This window comes from Microcaecilia unicolor, unplaced genomic scaffold, assembly GCF_901765095.1.
Source record: "Microcaecilia unicolor unplaced genomic scaffold, aMicUni1.1, whole genome shotgun sequence".
NCBI classification, from domain to species: Eukaryota; Metazoa; Chordata; class Amphibia; order Gymnophiona; family Siphonopidae; genus Microcaecilia; species Microcaecilia unicolor.
Window position 1 is genome coordinate 224,809 of NW_021963604.1, and position 18,292 is coordinate 243,100.

Here is an 18,292-nt window from a genome sequence, read left to right on the forward strand (position 1 = left end):
AACAGATTTCCTGGTTGAAATCTTTCCATTACAGGTGGGAGACATACTAACAAAAACTTTTTTCAAACTTCCTACAGTATTTGGATTTAGGTTTTGATCAAGTTTGAAAATCCCTGTCTAATTTTAGAGCATATCTAAGAAGATACACCATGTCCCTCAGTTTGCTCAGAATTTATAGTTTGCATCTGATATTGAGTTGGATTACAAATTGACTGTTTAAAAGGCACACACTGAGGCCCCCTTTTACCGCAACGGGTAAAAGTCTGGCCATTCTTGAGCCCTTACTGCCACCCATTGAAATGGCGGTAAGAGCTACCGCACTAACCAGGTGGTAACCTATTCCGGCACTGCAAAAACCTAAAAAATTAATATAGCACCAGAAATGGCGCACACTGGGGGGGGGGGGGGGGGGGGGGGGTGAGAACTACCACCAGGATCCTGTGGTAGCCCAGCGTTAGTTCCAGATTGGCGCACACCAATCCTTTATGTAAAGGACCCCTATGTAAGCCACCAGATCTTGTCCTTGAGTGGACCCCAGACCTTTTCACACTTATGCATGGATTTGTGCCTTGTAGCAGTCAACTTTACCATTACTACTACTACTACTACTATTTACTACTACTATTTAGCATTTCTATAGCGCTACAAGGCATACGCAGCGCTGCACAAACATAGAAGAAAGACAGTCCCTGCTCAAAGAGCTTACAATCTAATAGACAAAAAATAAAAAATAAGCAAATCAAATCAATTAATGTGAACGGGAAGGAAGAGAGGAGGGTAGGTGGAGGCGAGTGGTTACAAGTGGTTACGAGTCAAAGGCAATGTTAAAGAGGTGGGCTTTCAGTCTAGATTTAAAGGTGGCCAAGGATGGGGCAAGACGTAGGGGCTCAGGAAGTTTATTCCAGGCGTAGGGTGCAGCGAGACAGAAGGCGCGAAGTCTGGAGTTGGCATTAGTGGAGAAGGGAACAGATAAGAAGGATTTATCCATGGAGCGGAGTGCACGGGAAGGGATGTAGGGAAGGACGAGTGTGGAGAGATACTGGGGAGCAGCAGAGTGAATACATTAATAGGTTAGTAGAAGAAGTTTGAACAGGATGCGAAAATGGATAGGGAGCCAGTGAAGGGTCTTGAGGAGAGGGGTAGTATGAGTAAAGCGACCCTGGCGGAAGATGAGACGGGCAGCAGAGTTTTGAACCGACTGGAGAGGGGAGAGGTGACTAAGTGGGAGGCCAGCAAGAAGCAGATTGCAGTAGTCTAAACGAGAGGTGACAAGGGTGTGGATGAGGGTTTTGGTAGAGTGCTCGGAAAGAAAGGGGCGGATTTTACGGATGTTGTAAAGAAAGAAACGACAGGTCTTGGCGGTCTGCTGGATATGAGCAGAGAAGGAGAGAGAAGAGTCAAAGATGACCCCAAGGTTTCGAGCTGAGGAGACAGGGAGAATGAGAGAGCCATCAACAGAAATAGAAAACAGGGGAAGCGGGGAGGTGGGTTTGGGGGGGAAAATGAGAAGCTCGGTTTTGGTCATATTTAATTTCAGGTGACGTTGAGACATCCAAGATAAACACCTGTTTCCTTCCAGACTGCAGCCAGTACCAATTTGGCTGCACTCAGACAATGTCAAACCAGAGATATTTCAATTCAGACAGAGTAAAGCCTGGCCTAGCCCTATTAAGTAAAAGATCCATGGATCCCAAAGGACCTGGAGTCCCGTGAGGAGTTAAATTTGAAACTGAATACTCTTCCAAAACACTTTAGCTTTCGGGCAGGTCCACCAGTTGTGCCCCATTATGCCTCTACCACCTCAAAGCCTCCAGTACATAGGGAGAATATCTGGAAACCATTGATTGAGCCTCTTTGGAGTCATATAATATTGATAAACAATCTTATCGTGGTTTGCTTGAACATTGGTGGACACAGCTAGTTTAAACCCCCCTCCGACTACAGTAGCATCACGACAAACTCTACATACAGCTCTGATGGATTATAGTATCAACACATCACATTCCATTGTTTTAGAAGATCTCAATCTTCACTTAGATGACCATCAGGCTCATTTTCAAAGCACTTAGCCTCCCAAAGTTCCATAGAAACCTATGGAACTTAGCCTCCCAAAGTGCTTTGAAAATATGCCTCAATACCTCCCTAGGATCCTGAGACTTTTCTATGTTATCCGAGGATCTCGGATTAATTCAACATGTCTTTGGACTGACCCATATTAGCGGCCATACCTTAGATGTTGTACTTACTAGGTCAGATCACGTTATCTCCCAGATCAATTCTCATATCTTTCCTCTTCCGTGGACTGACCATATCATCATTACTTTCACCTACCTCTCCTCAATTTCCACTCCTCTACCAGGTCTAGTTCCTCCTTTACTAGAGACCTCAGCCAGGTTACAGTTTCTTCTCTTCTTATATCATCAGGCTTAGATCTGGCAACTTTTGCTCCCCTTGCATTAGATGATAAACTTGACAAGTGGCACACTTCATTACGCACTGAGCTAGATCACCTAGCACAAAGTGTATCTAAACCATCAACAACTCGATCTTCCAGCAAAAGCACCATGGTTCCACTTAGCCCTCTTTACTCCGTGTCGCCAATTACGACAATCAGAGTGCCATTGGAGGCGCTTGTGTTCTTCTACCACTTTGGCGGCATATCGTGCTAATGTAGTATCTTACAAGCAGGCACTTTTAACAGCTAAACAAAATTACTACTCTCGTGGAAACCTTTCTGCTCCAAATACGGTGACTTTACCATGTTGTCGCTTCCTTGACTATCTCCTTGATCCCAAAGATATCTAAAGACCAACTAGCTTATAATCGAACGAGAAAAACGCCCAAGTTCCGACCTAAATCGGGAGATGGACGTTTATCTCACAAAAACGAATAAAGCGGTATAATCGAAAGCCGATTTTTGGGCGTTTTCAACTGCACTCCGTCGCGGATGCGGACAAAGTTTATGGGGGCGTGTCAGAGGTGTGGCGAAGGCGGAACTGGGGCGTGGTTATCTGCCGAACAGAGATGGGCGCATTTCACAGATAATGGGACAAAAGTATGCGTTTTTAGCTAGAATTTAGGGCACTTTTCCTGGACCCTGTTTTTTCACGAATAAGGCCCCAAAAAGTGCCCTAAATGACCAGATGACCACTGGAGGGAATCGGGGATGACCTCCCCTGACTCCCCCAGTGGTCATAAACCCCCCTCCCACCTCAAAAAATGATGTTTCACAACTTTTTATTTTGACCCTCAAATGTCATACCCACCTCCCTGGCAGCAGTATGTAGGTCCCTGGAGCAGTTGTTAGGGGGTGCAGTGGACTTCAGGCAGGTGGACCCAGGCCCATCCCCCCCTACCTGTTACAATTGTGCTGCTTAATGCTTAGTCGTCCAACCCCCCCCGAACCCACTGTACCCACATGTAGGTGCCCCCCTTCACTCCTTAGGGCTATAGTAATGGTGTAGACTTGTGGGCAGTGGGTTTTGAGGGGGATTTGGGGGGCTCTACACACAAGGGAAGGGTGCTATGCACCTGGGAGCTCTTTTACCTTTTGTTCTGTTTTTGTAAAAGTGCCCCCTAGGGTGCCTGGTTGGTGTCCTGGCATGTTAGGGGGACCAGTGCACTACGACTCCTGGCCCCTCCCACGAACAAATGCCTTGGATTTATTCGTTTTTGAGCTGGGCGATTTCATTGTCCATTATCGCTGAAAAGCAAAAACGCCCAGCTCATAACTTGGCGAATAAAACATGGACGTCTAATTTTTTCGAAAATACGCTTGGGTCCGCCCCTTCACGGACCCGTTCTCGGAGATAAACGCCCATGGAGATAGGCGTTTCTGTTCGATTATGCCCCTCTATATTTGTAAAACCAATTGTGTAGGGGGTGCATATAAGGATTTCAATATCCCTTATAAATGGTATCTGTTTCCAGGCATCATCAAAGCCTAAATCCTCATGGTGTGCCACAAAGTATTGCTCTATCAGATAACGAACAGATTGACTCAAAAGTTCTGCCACACTGTTATGTCTTTCAAGCATCAACGATAGACCATCTAATGTAAACATCATCATTCTGTTCATATCAAAATCATTGGCGCAATAAAACTGCTTAATTTCTGAAACTATTGCAGCACTGTCACAAGCTACTAACTTAGGGGCCCTTTTACTAAAGCTTAGCACTCACTAAGCCCATAGGTATAAAAATGGCCACACAGCATTTACTGTGCGCTAATTCCCTTAGTGCGTGCTAAGCTTTAATAAAAGGGTCCCTTAATAATACCAGCAAACATATATAGGATCATCAACTTTCCTATATTTAATATATAAAATCAACAGTTTGGAAATAAAAATATTTGTACTTTACTACTACTACTACTATTTAGCATTTCTATAGCGCTACAAGGCATACGCAGCGCTGCACAAACATAGAAGAAAGACAGTCCCTGCTCAAAGAGCTTACAATCTAATAGACAAAAAATAAATAAAGTAAGCAAATCAAATCAATTAATGTGAACGGGAAGGAAGAGAGGAGGGTAGGTGGAGGCGAGTGGTTACAAGTGGTTACGAGTCAAATGCAATGTTAAAGAGGTGGGCTTTCAGTCTAGATTTAAAGTTGGCCAAGGATGGGGCAAGACGTAGGGGCTCAGGAAGTTTATTCCAGGCGAAGGGTGCAGCGAGACAGAAGGCGCGAAGTCTGGAGTTGGCAGTAGTGGAGAAGGGAACAGATAAGAAGGATTTATCCATGGAGCGGAGTGCACGGGAAGGGGTGTAGGGAAGGACGAGTGTGGAGAGATACTGGGGAGCAGCAGAGTGAATACATTTATAGGTTAGTAGAAGAAGTTTGAACAGGATGCGAAAACGGATAGGGAGCCAGTGAAGGGTCTTGAGGAGAGGGGTAGTATGAGTAAAGCGACCCTGGCGGAAGATGAGACGGGCAGCAGAGTTTTGAACCGACTGGAGAGGGGAGAGGTGACTAAGTGGGAGGCCAGCAAGAAGCAGATTGCAGTAGTCTAAACGAGAGGTGACAAGGGTGTGGATGAGGGTTTTGGTAGAGTGCTCGGAAAGAAAGGGGCATGTAGAAAGCTGGTGGCTGGATTGCATCGATTACTTCAGATTTAATAATGCTATTTACGCATTCAATGAATTCAAATTGTAATTTTTTCTTCTCCAGCTGACTGGAATTTTTGCATTTTTTTTCTAAGAGATCATGGATTTCCTGCACAGACAATATGATTAAATTTAACTTGACAGCTAGCAGGACAGAATAAATTAAAACCTTTACATTAGGAACAGTTGATTCATTCTGTTGCACAAATTCTTTCTTATTTTGAATTTCGAGTGATTCGGTCAATAGATTTTTCTTGGTTCTGTTTTCAAAGCTTTGTGACAGCGTCCACATGAGTTTTATGACTGATATGCCTGGATTCCATTCCTCATTAACTTCTATTTTCAAGTATATTCCACAGAAACATAACCTGTTTCAAGGTATTCAAAAATGTCTCCAAGTTGCATGTTGTAAAGACCTGCTGCCAGGTCTGGCATATTGGTCTCAACTGAATGATCAGTCAACGATTTCTTCTTGAAGGTTAAACATTATATTTCTTTGTAAGAATGCCAAATTTTTCATAATCAGGTTTGCAATTTGAATACTTTTAATGGTAGCACTTCCAAACTGAATGATGCTCACATTACAAATAATAGCGATAACCCCTTGCATGAAGCAAGACAGATTTTCCTCATAATCTGGAAATCTAAAAAACATTGTAACATAGTAGATGACGGCAGAAAAAGACCTGCACGGTCCATCCAGTCTGCCCAACAAGACAACTCATGTGTGCTACTTTTTGTGTATACCCTACTTTGATTTGTACCTGTGCTCTTCAGGGCACAGACCGTATAAGTCTGCCCAGCACTATCCCCGCCTCCCAACCACCAGCCGCGCCTCCCAACCACCGGCTCTGGCACAGACCGTATAAGTCTGCCCAGCACTATCCCCGCCTCTCACCCAAGCATGGCTTTTTCTGCTCTCCTTTTGCTGGGCTTGGAAAGATGGAGTGTTGCGACTGTCCTCTCTGTGCAATATGGTGTGCACTGGTCTCCGTGACGAAGTGTGGGTAGACAGCTTAAAGGGAACTATGATCACAGTTTCCCTCCATAAGGGGTCTCACCCCTTACTATTACTTCACCAGAGAGTCCTCCTTTTGTTCTGAAGACAGTGGGGGTATTTACAAGTCGTAGTCCAGTATATTAGTAGAGCCACTAGAGACCTCACAATTTATGTATTTAGTTATGTATTGGGATTTATTAGTTATTTATTGGGATTCACCCAAGGCAGTGTACAACAATGCACAACCTTAGAGGTTTCAACATATAGATAGGCACAAAATGATGCACATAAGTAAAAAGACAGATACAAAAATGCTTTGTTCCATAGTAGAGAGAGAATTTTAAAATAGGGTGCCTAAAACATATCAACAGGGTACCTATTTTACGTTTTTGTGCAGTAGCGATGTTCCCTCTGAGCTGTGCAGGAGCCCTTCAACTGTGTTCCTGCCAGTTGTAACATGGTAGATGATGGCAGAAAAAGACCTGCATGGTCCATCCAGTCTGCCCAACAAGATATACTCTTATGTGCTACTTTTTGTGTATACCCTACCTTGATTTGTACCTGTCCTCTTCAGGGCACAGACCATATAAGTCTGCCTAGCACTATCCCTGCCTCCCAACCACCAGCCCCGCCTCCCAACCACCGGCTCTGGCACAGACCGTATAAGTCTGCCCAGCACTATCCGTGCCTCCCAACCACCAGGCCCGCCTCCCATCACTGGCTCTGGCACAGACCGTATAAGTCTGCCTAGCACTATCCCCGCCTCCCAACCACCAGCCCCACCTCCCACCACCGGCTCTGGCACTGTCGCATCCCGCGCTCCTACCTGCTCCTCCGCCGCGGGGGGCGGGAGCCAGCGTCCTTTGCGGCGAGGGGTAGCGGCCCGGAGGCCTCGGCGGGGAGCTGGGGGCCGCCGCAGTGATGGCCGTTCCGGCCGGGACCGAGGCCAGAGGCCAGCGACTGCGGCCGCCGGTCTCTCGGTCGCCGGCTGTGGGGGCTATGTTCGCGCCGCCGAAGGAGGCGGCGCCGAGGCGCGATGGTCGGCGTCTTCTTCCCTCCTGAGCGGGAGGGCCCGGAGCTCCGCCTCTGAGGCGCCGGACTGGGAGGCCAAGTTGGTGGTCCTGCCTGGGAGATCGGACAGAGCCAATTAGAGGGGCTCTGCCGATACCCAGGGCCGGATTGGTCGGCTTTACCTACGGGGGCAGGGCGGCTGATATTGTATTGTACTTAAGGAAGGGAACTGAGCTAGCACTTTGCTTCAGGTTCTGTTCCCGAGGCCATTCTCCGTGGGTTCCTGTGTTTCGTCGTTTCCCTGGTGTTGCTGTTTCTGGATTTTGGACTGTTTCCTGGTTATCCCTGCCTAGCTGCCTGCCTAGACCTCTAGCCTGACTTTGACCCCTCTACTAGCCGCCTGCCTTGACCTCTTGCCTGACTCAGACTTCGCAGTTGCTGTCTGCCCTGATCTGCTGCCAGTTTGTGGACATTCTTTTCCACCTGCCCGCTTCTCTCCCAGTTCCAGCCAGGTCAGTCCGTCAACCCCGCGGTTCCTGAAGTTCCGTTGACCGCCTGCAGCTGGGGGCTCAACCCTTGGTGAACGGCGGTCGCTGCGGGTGAAGACTTGGGGTTGCACAGCTGTCCTCTGAGGTCCTTCTGGGCCTTGTGGGACCTAAGGGCTCACCCACCTTGTGGACAAGACAGGCACATTGTGGGGGAGGGGGTCTGTACGTATCACATTTTCAGTAATGAGGGACAGGCAAGCTCTGCAGAACTCCAAGGAACCTGACTGTTCCTAGTGATTGAAAATGTGATACTGAAACAGCACTTTATGTTGGCAGGAGCATAGGTGGAGGACTCCAACACAGCTTAGAGGGAACACTGCCCAGTAGCTCAAACGTGTGATGTATAATGTACCCTTTGGTGGTAATTCTATAAATTCCACCTCATTTTATGGGCCACAAAAAGGCACACTTAGCACCAGATCTATAATGTCTTACGGTCGTGCCTAAGCTGTTATAGAATATTAGCATAAAACCACATTGGTATGCCAAAAGTTAGGTGTACCTACTTATGACAGGTGGTCAATTGCTGGAGTGCCTAAGTGTGTTGCTTGGTGACATGCCCAAGCATGCTCCACCTATGTTGCACACTTCTGACAGTTGCACGTTAAGGTGCTCATTTTCAAAGCACATTGACGTTCAAAGTTACAAAGAGGCGTATTTTCAAAGCACTTAGACTTACAAAGTTGAGTGTATCCTATGGAACTTTGTAAGTCTAAGGGCTTTGAAAATGAGCCCCTTAGTAACATGTATAACTTTGTAAGTTTATGTGCTTTGAAAATGAACCTCTAATGCCCAGATGATTGAAAGCCCTGCGCTGTTCCAAACAACGCTCTAAAAATAGCTCTGGAACAGTGCGGAGCTTTACCGCCCCTATGATCAGAGATAATAGCATGCAAATTTACGTGCGCTATTATCTCTGATCATAGAATAAAGTGCAGGAGGATTGTACCTGAGCATGTGCTCAGGCACAATCCTCCAACACTTGTTTGATAGTTCTGGGCAGTCAAAAGCCCAGACCTGTCAAACACAGGGGCTGGAGGTCTATGGGACCACCAGACCCCAAACAGCGTGGCCCTGGTGGCCTAGTACCCCCACGCCAAGCCAGCATACTGGGCAGGGCTGGGTGCCGCCATTTTTGAGGTGCACTGCTGGAAGAGGAGGGAGTCTACCTCCCTCCTCCAAGAAAGGTAGGGGGCGGGGGCAGGGAAGAGGATCACAAGACCACCAGGTCAGGGGGCTTGATTTGTGGCCCACTGGGCCACCAGGGCTTTACTTGGGGGGATACTAGGGAGGGCTAGGGGAGCTGGAGACCCACCAGATCTCCAGCCTCCCCTGAAATTGTGTTGGGGGGGTCAGGGGGACTGGAGGTCCACCGTACCTCCAGCTCCCTTGTCGCTGGGGTTAAGTTGGTGTTCCTGCTCCTGTGGGAGGGCTGCATTGGGGGGAATGGGGGGGCCTGTTAGCATGCAAATGCATGCTGGACAGGGCTCACCATTCCTCCCCAATGGTCTGCAAACCCTAACACCAGCTCCGAGCTGGCGTAGGGTTTGCCACAGAAAGCGCCAGTGTTTGGCACACTGCTGATCATTGGGGAGGAATAGGTTTAGCTTGCATTTGTATGCTACTTGTGCTAAGAGCCCTGTTTTGCATGGTAGTTGTGTTCAGAGCCCTCGAGCGCATTGTTTCACGCGCTCGAGGGCTCTGATCATGGGGCAGTAGCAAATGCAGGCGCTAGTATGGCACTAATAACCTCTAGCACCCGCATTTGCTTCTGATCATCTGCCCTTAAGTAATTTAGGTGCACTGTTTATAGAATAGCACATAGCATGTAACTTCCCATTATTAGCACCAATCAGGCACATAAGCAACTAAGCGCAGTACTGGTGCCTATATTTAAGCACCAGCTTATAGAATGGCCTTTTATGTGTATACAACTCTTGCTTCTGCAAGTTGTACTGCTATGGATAGTACCTAATTCCAGCCTTGGAATTCAACTCTCCCCTGCATTCCTCTTAAAAAGGTGTCATTCTGTGTACGAATCCCACCGTCGTCGCCAAGATGTACTGCTATGGATTTACAGCCTGTTTCACTGACACAGACTACTCAATAATTACCATGGATTCTTTTGGATTCGTATTAGATAAATGAAACCTTTATTAGATGTGCTAAAATCTACAATGATTAAGGTATCTACAATGGTTAGCTATATACACACAATGATTAGCTATATAAACAATCATTATATCACTGGTCTCTACAGCTAAGCAATGCTAAGAGTTCTTAGAACAGGAAAGGAAGCAATAATGCATTATATTCATACAACATCACTGTTCCTTACATCATCCAGGCTCTTAGCATCAGCTGGGGGGGGGGGGGGGGGGGCTCATCTGTGAGTGGACACGCTGCGCAGAGGATCTGTTCCTGGTCAAAGAAGCTCCTGGCTCTCGCTGTGAACTGGGCCCCCCCAGCTGATGTTAAGAGCCTGGATGATGTAAGGACCAGTGATGTTGTATGTATATAATGTATTATTGCTTCCTTTCCTGATCTAAGAACTCTTAGCATTGCTTAGATGTAGAGACCAGTGATGTAATGATTGTTTATATAGCTAATCATTGTGTGTATATAGCTAACCATTGTATATACCTTAATCGTTGTAGATTTTAGCACCTCTAATAAAGGTTTCATTTATCTAATATGAATGCAAAAGAATCTACAGTAATTATTGAGTAGTCTGTGTCAGTGAGACAGGCTGTAAATCCATAACAGTACACAAGTGAACATAAGGGATTGCTTTTCCTGTTAGGGTCTGCTGGATATTTCCAAATTACTCAGATTGGCCGCTATCAGAGATGGGTTGCTGGGCTGGATGGACTACTGATCTGACCTAACATGGGACTTGTATTGTTATATAAAACTAGCTTCACTTTTCTAATTTTAAAATTATGGGAGTGTAGTATTAGTGGATAATAAGTGTCATGTGTTCCAGACACATTGGATCTGCAACAAATTGCATATAAGACAGTATTTAGTAATCATTTTAATTTTTGCACTCTCTTATTCTTGCAAATGAGAAAGACTTATTTTTGTTCATAGCATGCTAGAAAGGCAGCAAGTAGTAGTAGTCAGCATGTGAATGAATTAACCATCTCTTCTCTCAACTGGTAACAAATTTGTCAATATTACAGAACATCTATCGGGCTCTCTGACATTTCTTCTATCAAATCAATCAGCTTCTGAAACAAGAGGACATAAAAATTGGAAATCAGACTACTTTGCATAAATATGACATTCTTACCCTTAAAGATAGAGCTTGGGGGGGGGGGGGGGGGTATGCTTTCTGGGAGCATTTACAGAATGGAGGCTAAAAGTTATAGTATTAAGATTTCCTTTCCAATGAAAATGGATAGTCATCTATAATGTATTTTCCCAAGGCCACATCTGAATATGAAGCAGAAGAAATGGTGGTGGAAGGCCCTGATCAAACACAAATAGGCAGCTTTATTACGCAACGAAGCAATGAGAATTAACAGGAAAAGATGTCTGTTAGACCTGTGAGTGAACGGCACCTTAACCAGCAGCAGGGGGTGCAGATGGTTCCAAAATACAAATATATTTACACAGAACATGCAACTGGCAAAATGAGTCATTTTGTCTGAGATATGTACAGCGGTCTTCCCTGTATCACCAAAAGCAGAAATTGATTACGTTTGTGCAGTATGTGAGTCAAAGAAACATGACATTTAAAAGCAAGCAGAGAGAGTAAACAGAAGGTTTAGCTGGATCTTGGTGCTTCCACAGATAGGCATTCACAATGGATCCCAGCAGTGGGCCTGGTCAATAAATACTGAAATGTCACCACTAGAAAGCAAAGTCCTCAAGGCTGCAGCTGGATAGTATTATTGATTCCAAGTCTGATTTCAATACCGGCAATTCCATTCTCTCCCATTCCAATTCCCACTGTGGACCATCTTTCACTTTATGTTCCAGAGAGTTGTTTTGAAAAGGTTTGAGGTCTTTTCTGTTTCTTATGGTATTGCTGAGAGGTGGAGGCAGGCTGTTATACCATAATCCAGTTGTATTTTGCCAAAGTAGGGGTCGATATTCAGCTGGTGGCGGTAAGTGGTTTTTTTTAGTCGCCAGCAGAATTATTCCCATATATTCAATGCCAGGCCATGTCCAGGCACCGACATTGAATATCTGGGTTTATGTGGTCGGCTGTCTCTTATGCAGTTTACAATATTCAGCACTTAATTGTATAAGCAACACCACATAAAGATAGGACTGACTTTTATGCAGCCAGATTTAGAAACAGAGAAACATAGAAACATGTCAGCAGATAAAGGCCATATGACCCATCCAGTCTGCCCATCCTCTGTAACCCCTAATTCTTCCTGTTCCTACGCGATCCCACATGCTTTTCCCGTGCCTTTTTAAATTCTGGAACAGTCCTTGACTCCACCACCTCCACCAGGAGGCCATTCCACGCCTCCACCACCCTTTTCTGTGAAATAATACTTCCTTAGGTTGCTCCTAAGTCTATTCCCTCTCAACTTTGTCGTATGCCCCCTCATTCCAGAGCTGTCCTTCATTTGAAAAAGGCTCTCTTCCTGTACATAAATGCCCTTGAGATATTTAAACGTTTCTATCATGTCTCCTCTCTCCATTCCCCTCCGAATGTTGAAGTTCATAAGCCTGCCCCTATAATTTTTGCATTCAAGACCGCTTACTAATTTCGTAGCCGCCCTCTGGACTGACTCCATCCTGTTTATATCTTTCCGTAGGTGTGGACTCCAGAACTGCAGTACTCCAAATGAGGCCTCACCAGAGACTTATACAATGGCACTATCACCTCCTTTTTTCCTGCTGGTCATGCCTCTCTTTATGCACTCAAGCATCCTTCTGGCTTTGGCCGTCGCTTTTTCTACCTGTTTGAAAGCTTTAAGATCGTCAGACACAATCACCCCCAAGTCCCGCTCTTCCTTCACGCACTGAAGCACTACACCCCCTATACTGTACCGTTCCCTCGGATTTTGCGACCCAAGTGCATGGCCCTGCATTTTTGGGGATTAAACCTTGGTTGCCAAATATCGGTCCATTCCTCCAGCTTCGCTAGGTCCTTCCTCATGTCATTCACACCCTCCAGGGTGTCCACCCTGTTGCAGAGTTTAGGCACTAAACTTAGGCAGTTACATGCTAAATAAACAGCCTAAGTGCTGACACCCCCCACAAAATAGCTGGCTTTGAGTTTAGCAGTCTGTGGTGATATACAGTGGCACTAACCAGTGGATAGCCCCAAACAAGTGATTTAACTGGTCAGGGGCCATTTCTGGCTGGTTAAATCACTTTGAATATCAACCCCGTGGAACTTTCCTAAATAGAGTGGTTTTATTTTATTTTTATTTTACCACACCCCCTCACAGTTTTTCTTAGCTGTTGTCCCCTGCACAGAATCGTAAAATAGAAGTAATGTCAACTTTGGCAGAGCCATCAAGGTACCCAGTTCAGGAGGTAATCTTTGTAGTCAATCTTGGTTTTGATCTTATATCTTCAATGTGGTGTGGTATTTCTAGTCCTTGATTTTACCCATTGAAATCAGTACTGAGGGCCCCATAATGCATGAGGGTAGAGTTGTAAAACAAACAAACAATCAAACAAACCAGGACTGGCCTATGATCTCCTTCCTGGAACTGAGTAACTTGGCAGCAGTGCTTTGAACAGGTGGAAATGTCTGAGAACCATATGTGGTAATCAGTGGTTTATTGATTGTAACTGAACGTACTGCAGTGTTGACTGATTATATAATGATTTTTTATTTTTATTTTTTTAATTTTGTTTATTCATTTTTTCACAATTTTTACAAGCATTACTACTTGGGTAGGAAAAACAGTTAGAAAAAATATCAAATTAAGCAAATCCAAGAAATTATTATAAACTTGTTTTAGACCACCAAATTTAGGGGCTAAGAGCCGTTAACTTAGGAAGAAGTATTTTAACAAAAACAAATCACTAGATGCAATAAAGCAATAGCAGATTATTATAACCCCCCAAAATCATAATCACAATTCCCAATATCCAAATCTTGAAGCAGAGCATAACGGTTTAAGTTCAACAAGCATTATTATAATTTTTTCTGAGAAATAAATTGTTTTAAATGTTCAGGCAAAAAGAAAACATATTTCACCCCCAGGTATTTTACGTTGCATTTACATGGATAGTTCAAGTGGAACGAGGCTCCTAAAGACAAAGTTTCTGCTCGAAGTGTTAAGAAGTCTTTCCTCCTAGTTTGAGTTAATTTAGTAACATCTGGGAATACCCAGATTTTCCCTCCATAGAATAGATTTTGTATATTCTTCAAGGCCATCTTCCTAACAAGTTCTAAATCTTGGGAAAATACAAATGAGACCAACAAAGTTTGTCGCTCAGTTACGTCAGACAATGAGGTTTCCAGCAATTCTGAAACATTTAGTTCCGGTTGATCCAGCCTTTGCCCAGCTTTCTTTGTAGGAAGATAATAAATTTTATTTACTGGGGGCACGTTTTCCAGGGAAAATTTTAAGTTTTCCACCAAATACCTTTTAAAGGTTTCCAGTGGTGTAGATATTGAAGTCCGTGGAAAATTCAAAAAACGTAAATTAAGCCTCCTATTATAGTTTTCAAAGTATTCCAACTTGTTATGAATCAGTATATTATCTTGTATTAGTTTAACTGAGGTTTCCCTCAATTTAGAATTTTCATTTGACAAAATCTTGATCTTTTCAGAAACCTCTTCTTTCATAGAGGAAAATGCATTAGTTAATTCCTTTACATTACTCACTAACAGTTCAATTTTGCTCGTTGATATCATCACCGTCTGCAGAGTTTCCCAAATTGCTTCAAGCGTCACCGCAGGCGAGGAGATCTGAGGTGTTCCTAGTCTCTGTGCCTTACTCTCAGCCATCGTTGTTTTAGAGGCCTCGGTTGCGACATCGAGGTGGGGACCCAGGTGTAGCTCTCTTCTCCCGTCTTCGCGGTATAGAGCTATACCTCCATCGTCGAGCACAGCCGGTTGCGGTGGTGGTGGGCGCGCCGGGGGGGACAACGAAACGTCCTGCGCCAAGAGCTCGGCTCTTCCTCGGGCTGCGAGCTCAGCGGGGCTTCCCAGCGTCGTTACAGGGGTTCTCACGAGGAATCCCTCAATGGTAGGCTGTGTTGGAGTAGAAGTTAAAACCGGCTGGGCTCCGGTTTTCACAAAACCCTTCCTCTTGGTATGCGGCATCGCAGCAAACTTTGAGGTAAAAGTTTTAGTAAGAAAATGCTCCAGGAGGAATGGGTTTAAACACAGCGTTACCAGAGGTTCACCCACGGTTCGATGTTGCTGCCGCCATCTTGCTCCGCCCCAGCACCAATGATTTTCTTTTAAACAAATGTTAATACTATTGCTTCCATGAATATCATTGCAAAATCCTGTAATGCATCTAGAAATAGCACATCAGTAATGTACAGGAGCTGATCATTTCATCACAGGAAAGGATGCAAAAAAACAAACAAAAACGTGAGCATAATCTCACAAAACTGAAGGATCTACTCCACCCCCATCTCTCTATAACATTCGCAAAGTTGTCTTTTTAATTATTTCCAAAAATTATACATAAAACAATTATTTTGAACAGGATACTGAGAATTTGCAGCACAAAGAAAAATAATAATAATGAAAAACACTTTAAAAATCTTAGCATCATAGCTCACAATGCAGTATCTAAAATTAAAGGGGTCGACATTCAAAGCTATTAAACCTGCCAGAAAAAGCTCCCGGCCGGTTAAATCTCCTGTTCGGGGCTAACCGGTCATTTTCAAAAGCACTTAACTGGTTAGTGCCGCTGAAAATGCCCAGTTAGTGCCTATCTCAAAATCAGCTATTCAGGGGCAGATTCGGCACTTGCTACAGTTGCACCGACCATTGCGTGCCTTTATATGGCAGATTTCGAGGAGAAATTCCTCTACTCGTCAATATTTTTTCAACATATCGTCATATAGAAATGGTTTATTGATGATGTTATCCTCATATGGAAAGGAAATGATGAATAGCTTCAGCAGTTTTTACAATATCTGAACTCTGTAGACAGGTATATTAAATTTGAGTGCTTGGTGGGAGGTCAATCCATCAACTATTTGGACATTACCATTGAGTTACTTAATAGGAGATTCAATACAAAAATATATCTCGTAAATCTACAGATTCTAATACACTACTTATTATCATAGTTTCCATCCGACGACAGCCAAAAATGGAATTCCTGTAGGTCAATTTTTACGTTTAAAAAAACTGTCTGCCTCTGAGGAAGACTTTAAAGAATCTGCAATAGACCTCTACAACAGGTTTAGATCGTGAGCATATCCTAACAAAGTCATTAAAAGGGCTTTCAAGAGAGCCACGAAAGCGAACCGACACTGGTTACTCTATCCGTCCTGTAATTCATCTGACAGAACTGACAGATTGACTTGTATATTGCCTTTCTCCCAGCAGACCAGAGCCATAAGGAACATCATAAGAAAACACTGGCTGATACTGGCAGTCCATGGATTTAATGAAGTACCAACATTTGCCTAAACTAGGGATCGGAATATGGGTGAAATGTTGTCACCAGCCAGTTTCTCCTCTGGGAATAGAGCTACATCTGTTGAAAAGGGCCACAAAAGTTGTGGCAGATGCGTTTATTGCCGTTATGCCTGGCAAACTTCAGCAGTTACTAATCCGAGAACTGGTAAACTTTTTCATCTTAATAGTACCACAGACTGTAATTCTTCCCAGGTCGTCTATGGAATAATTTGCCCTTGCACAAAGTGGGACATTGGGCACACCAATAGACAGATTAAACAAAGAATCGGAGAACACCTAAGTAACTTACGAACCCACAAAAGTTCTCTTTTAACAGCCCAGATCTGTCAAACAACCTCTGCGGAAGAATTGTGCCTTGGGCGCATGGCCAGCCACAATCCTCCTGCAGAAATCACCTGATGATCAAAACTAATAGTGTGCATAAATTTGCATGCTATTATTTTTGATCATAACATAGTAACATAACATAGTAAATGACATCATGAGGCCTTTCATCCCCCACACTGTTCTGCTGCTAATTTTCCAGTGCTGTTCGGAACAGTGCAGGGGATTTGATCATCAGGGCCTCAGAACTTAGGGGTAGATGCATCAAGCAAACGTAAAAAAATCAAAATCGTTAAAGGCCCTAACAATTTTTAAAAAACGAAGAATGCACCAAAAAAAAAAGTCACACATGCTCAGATCGGTATAGAAACGTACAATGTATCAAAGAATCACAATACACATCGTTAATCAGCCCCCAAATCATGCGCAGAGCAGCCAAGCGTTATGTTAGCTGCTCTGCGCATGCCACAAACAGTCAAAACACAGTCAAATCACAAGCACATGGCTCCCAAATCAAAACAAAAAGAAAAAAAAAGGGTCGGGAGGGGGCAAGGGCGCTCATCAGGAGCGTCCTGTACGGACGGCCTTGCCCCCCCCCCGCTGCTCCCCACTTTCCGCCGCTCCCCCCACCCCGAAAAAGCAAAATTCAAGCAGCCCTGCTCCCCACTTTCCGCCGCTCCCCCCACCACGAAAAAGCAAAATTCGAGCAGCCCCTGCCCCCCGCCCTTCCTCACTACTCTCTCACCTCAGCTCCGCCTCCCGACATCCTCCGTCCTGTGCCCCGCTCCCTTTTGGGGTCGTCGCCGCCATTCCCCTCCTCCATCGGGCCCCCCTCCCTCTTACCGGGCCCGTGCAGCGCCTCTCTCCTCTGTCCGAAGGCGCTGCACGGGCAAGAAGAAAGCCTGATGCCTGCCTTCGCCCAGCTTTGATGGCGCGTCTTTCTCCTGCTGGGCCCGCCCCTGTCTGACGTCAGTAACCTACGTAGGTAACCGACGTCAGACAGGGGCGGGCCCAGCAGGAGAAAGACGCGCCATCGAAGCTGGGCGAAGGCAGGCATCAGGCTTTCTTCTTGCCCGTGCAGCGCCTTCAGACAGAGGAGAGAGGCGCTGCACGGGCCCGGTAAGAGGGAGGGGGGCCCGATGGAGGAGGGGAATGGCGGCGACGACCCCAAAAGGGGGCGGGGCTGAGGTGAGAGAGTAGTGAGGAAGGGAGGGGGGAAGGGGCTGCTCGAATTTTGCTTTTTCGGGGTGGGGGGAGCGGCGGAAAGTGGGGAGCAGCGGGGGGGGGCAAGGCCGTCCGTACAGGACGCTCCTGATGAGCGCCCTTGCCCCCTCCCGACCCTTTTTTTTAATTTTTATTTATTTATGTTTTTCTGACGTCCTTTGGACCAATCACAGCGCTTTTAGCTCTGCTAATGCGCTGGGATTGGCTCAAAGTTTGTTTATTTTTTCTCTTAATGATTTTTCCTGGCACAGAGCTGTCCTAACGAGTGGTCCAGACCTGTCGTTAGTTTTCCTGCCTTTTTCCTGCGTAAAGGCAATCGGAAAAGGTTAGTGCATGTCGTTTCAATGGGGTTTTCACACTAATTGCTCATCTCCATTCCGTTTTCGTTAGCTGCTGGCTTCCTCGGTAAAAGCCCTTTGATGCATGCAACGGATCAAATTTTCCTCGTTGGAGAGTCATTAAAGGCTCATTTAGCTTTAGTGCA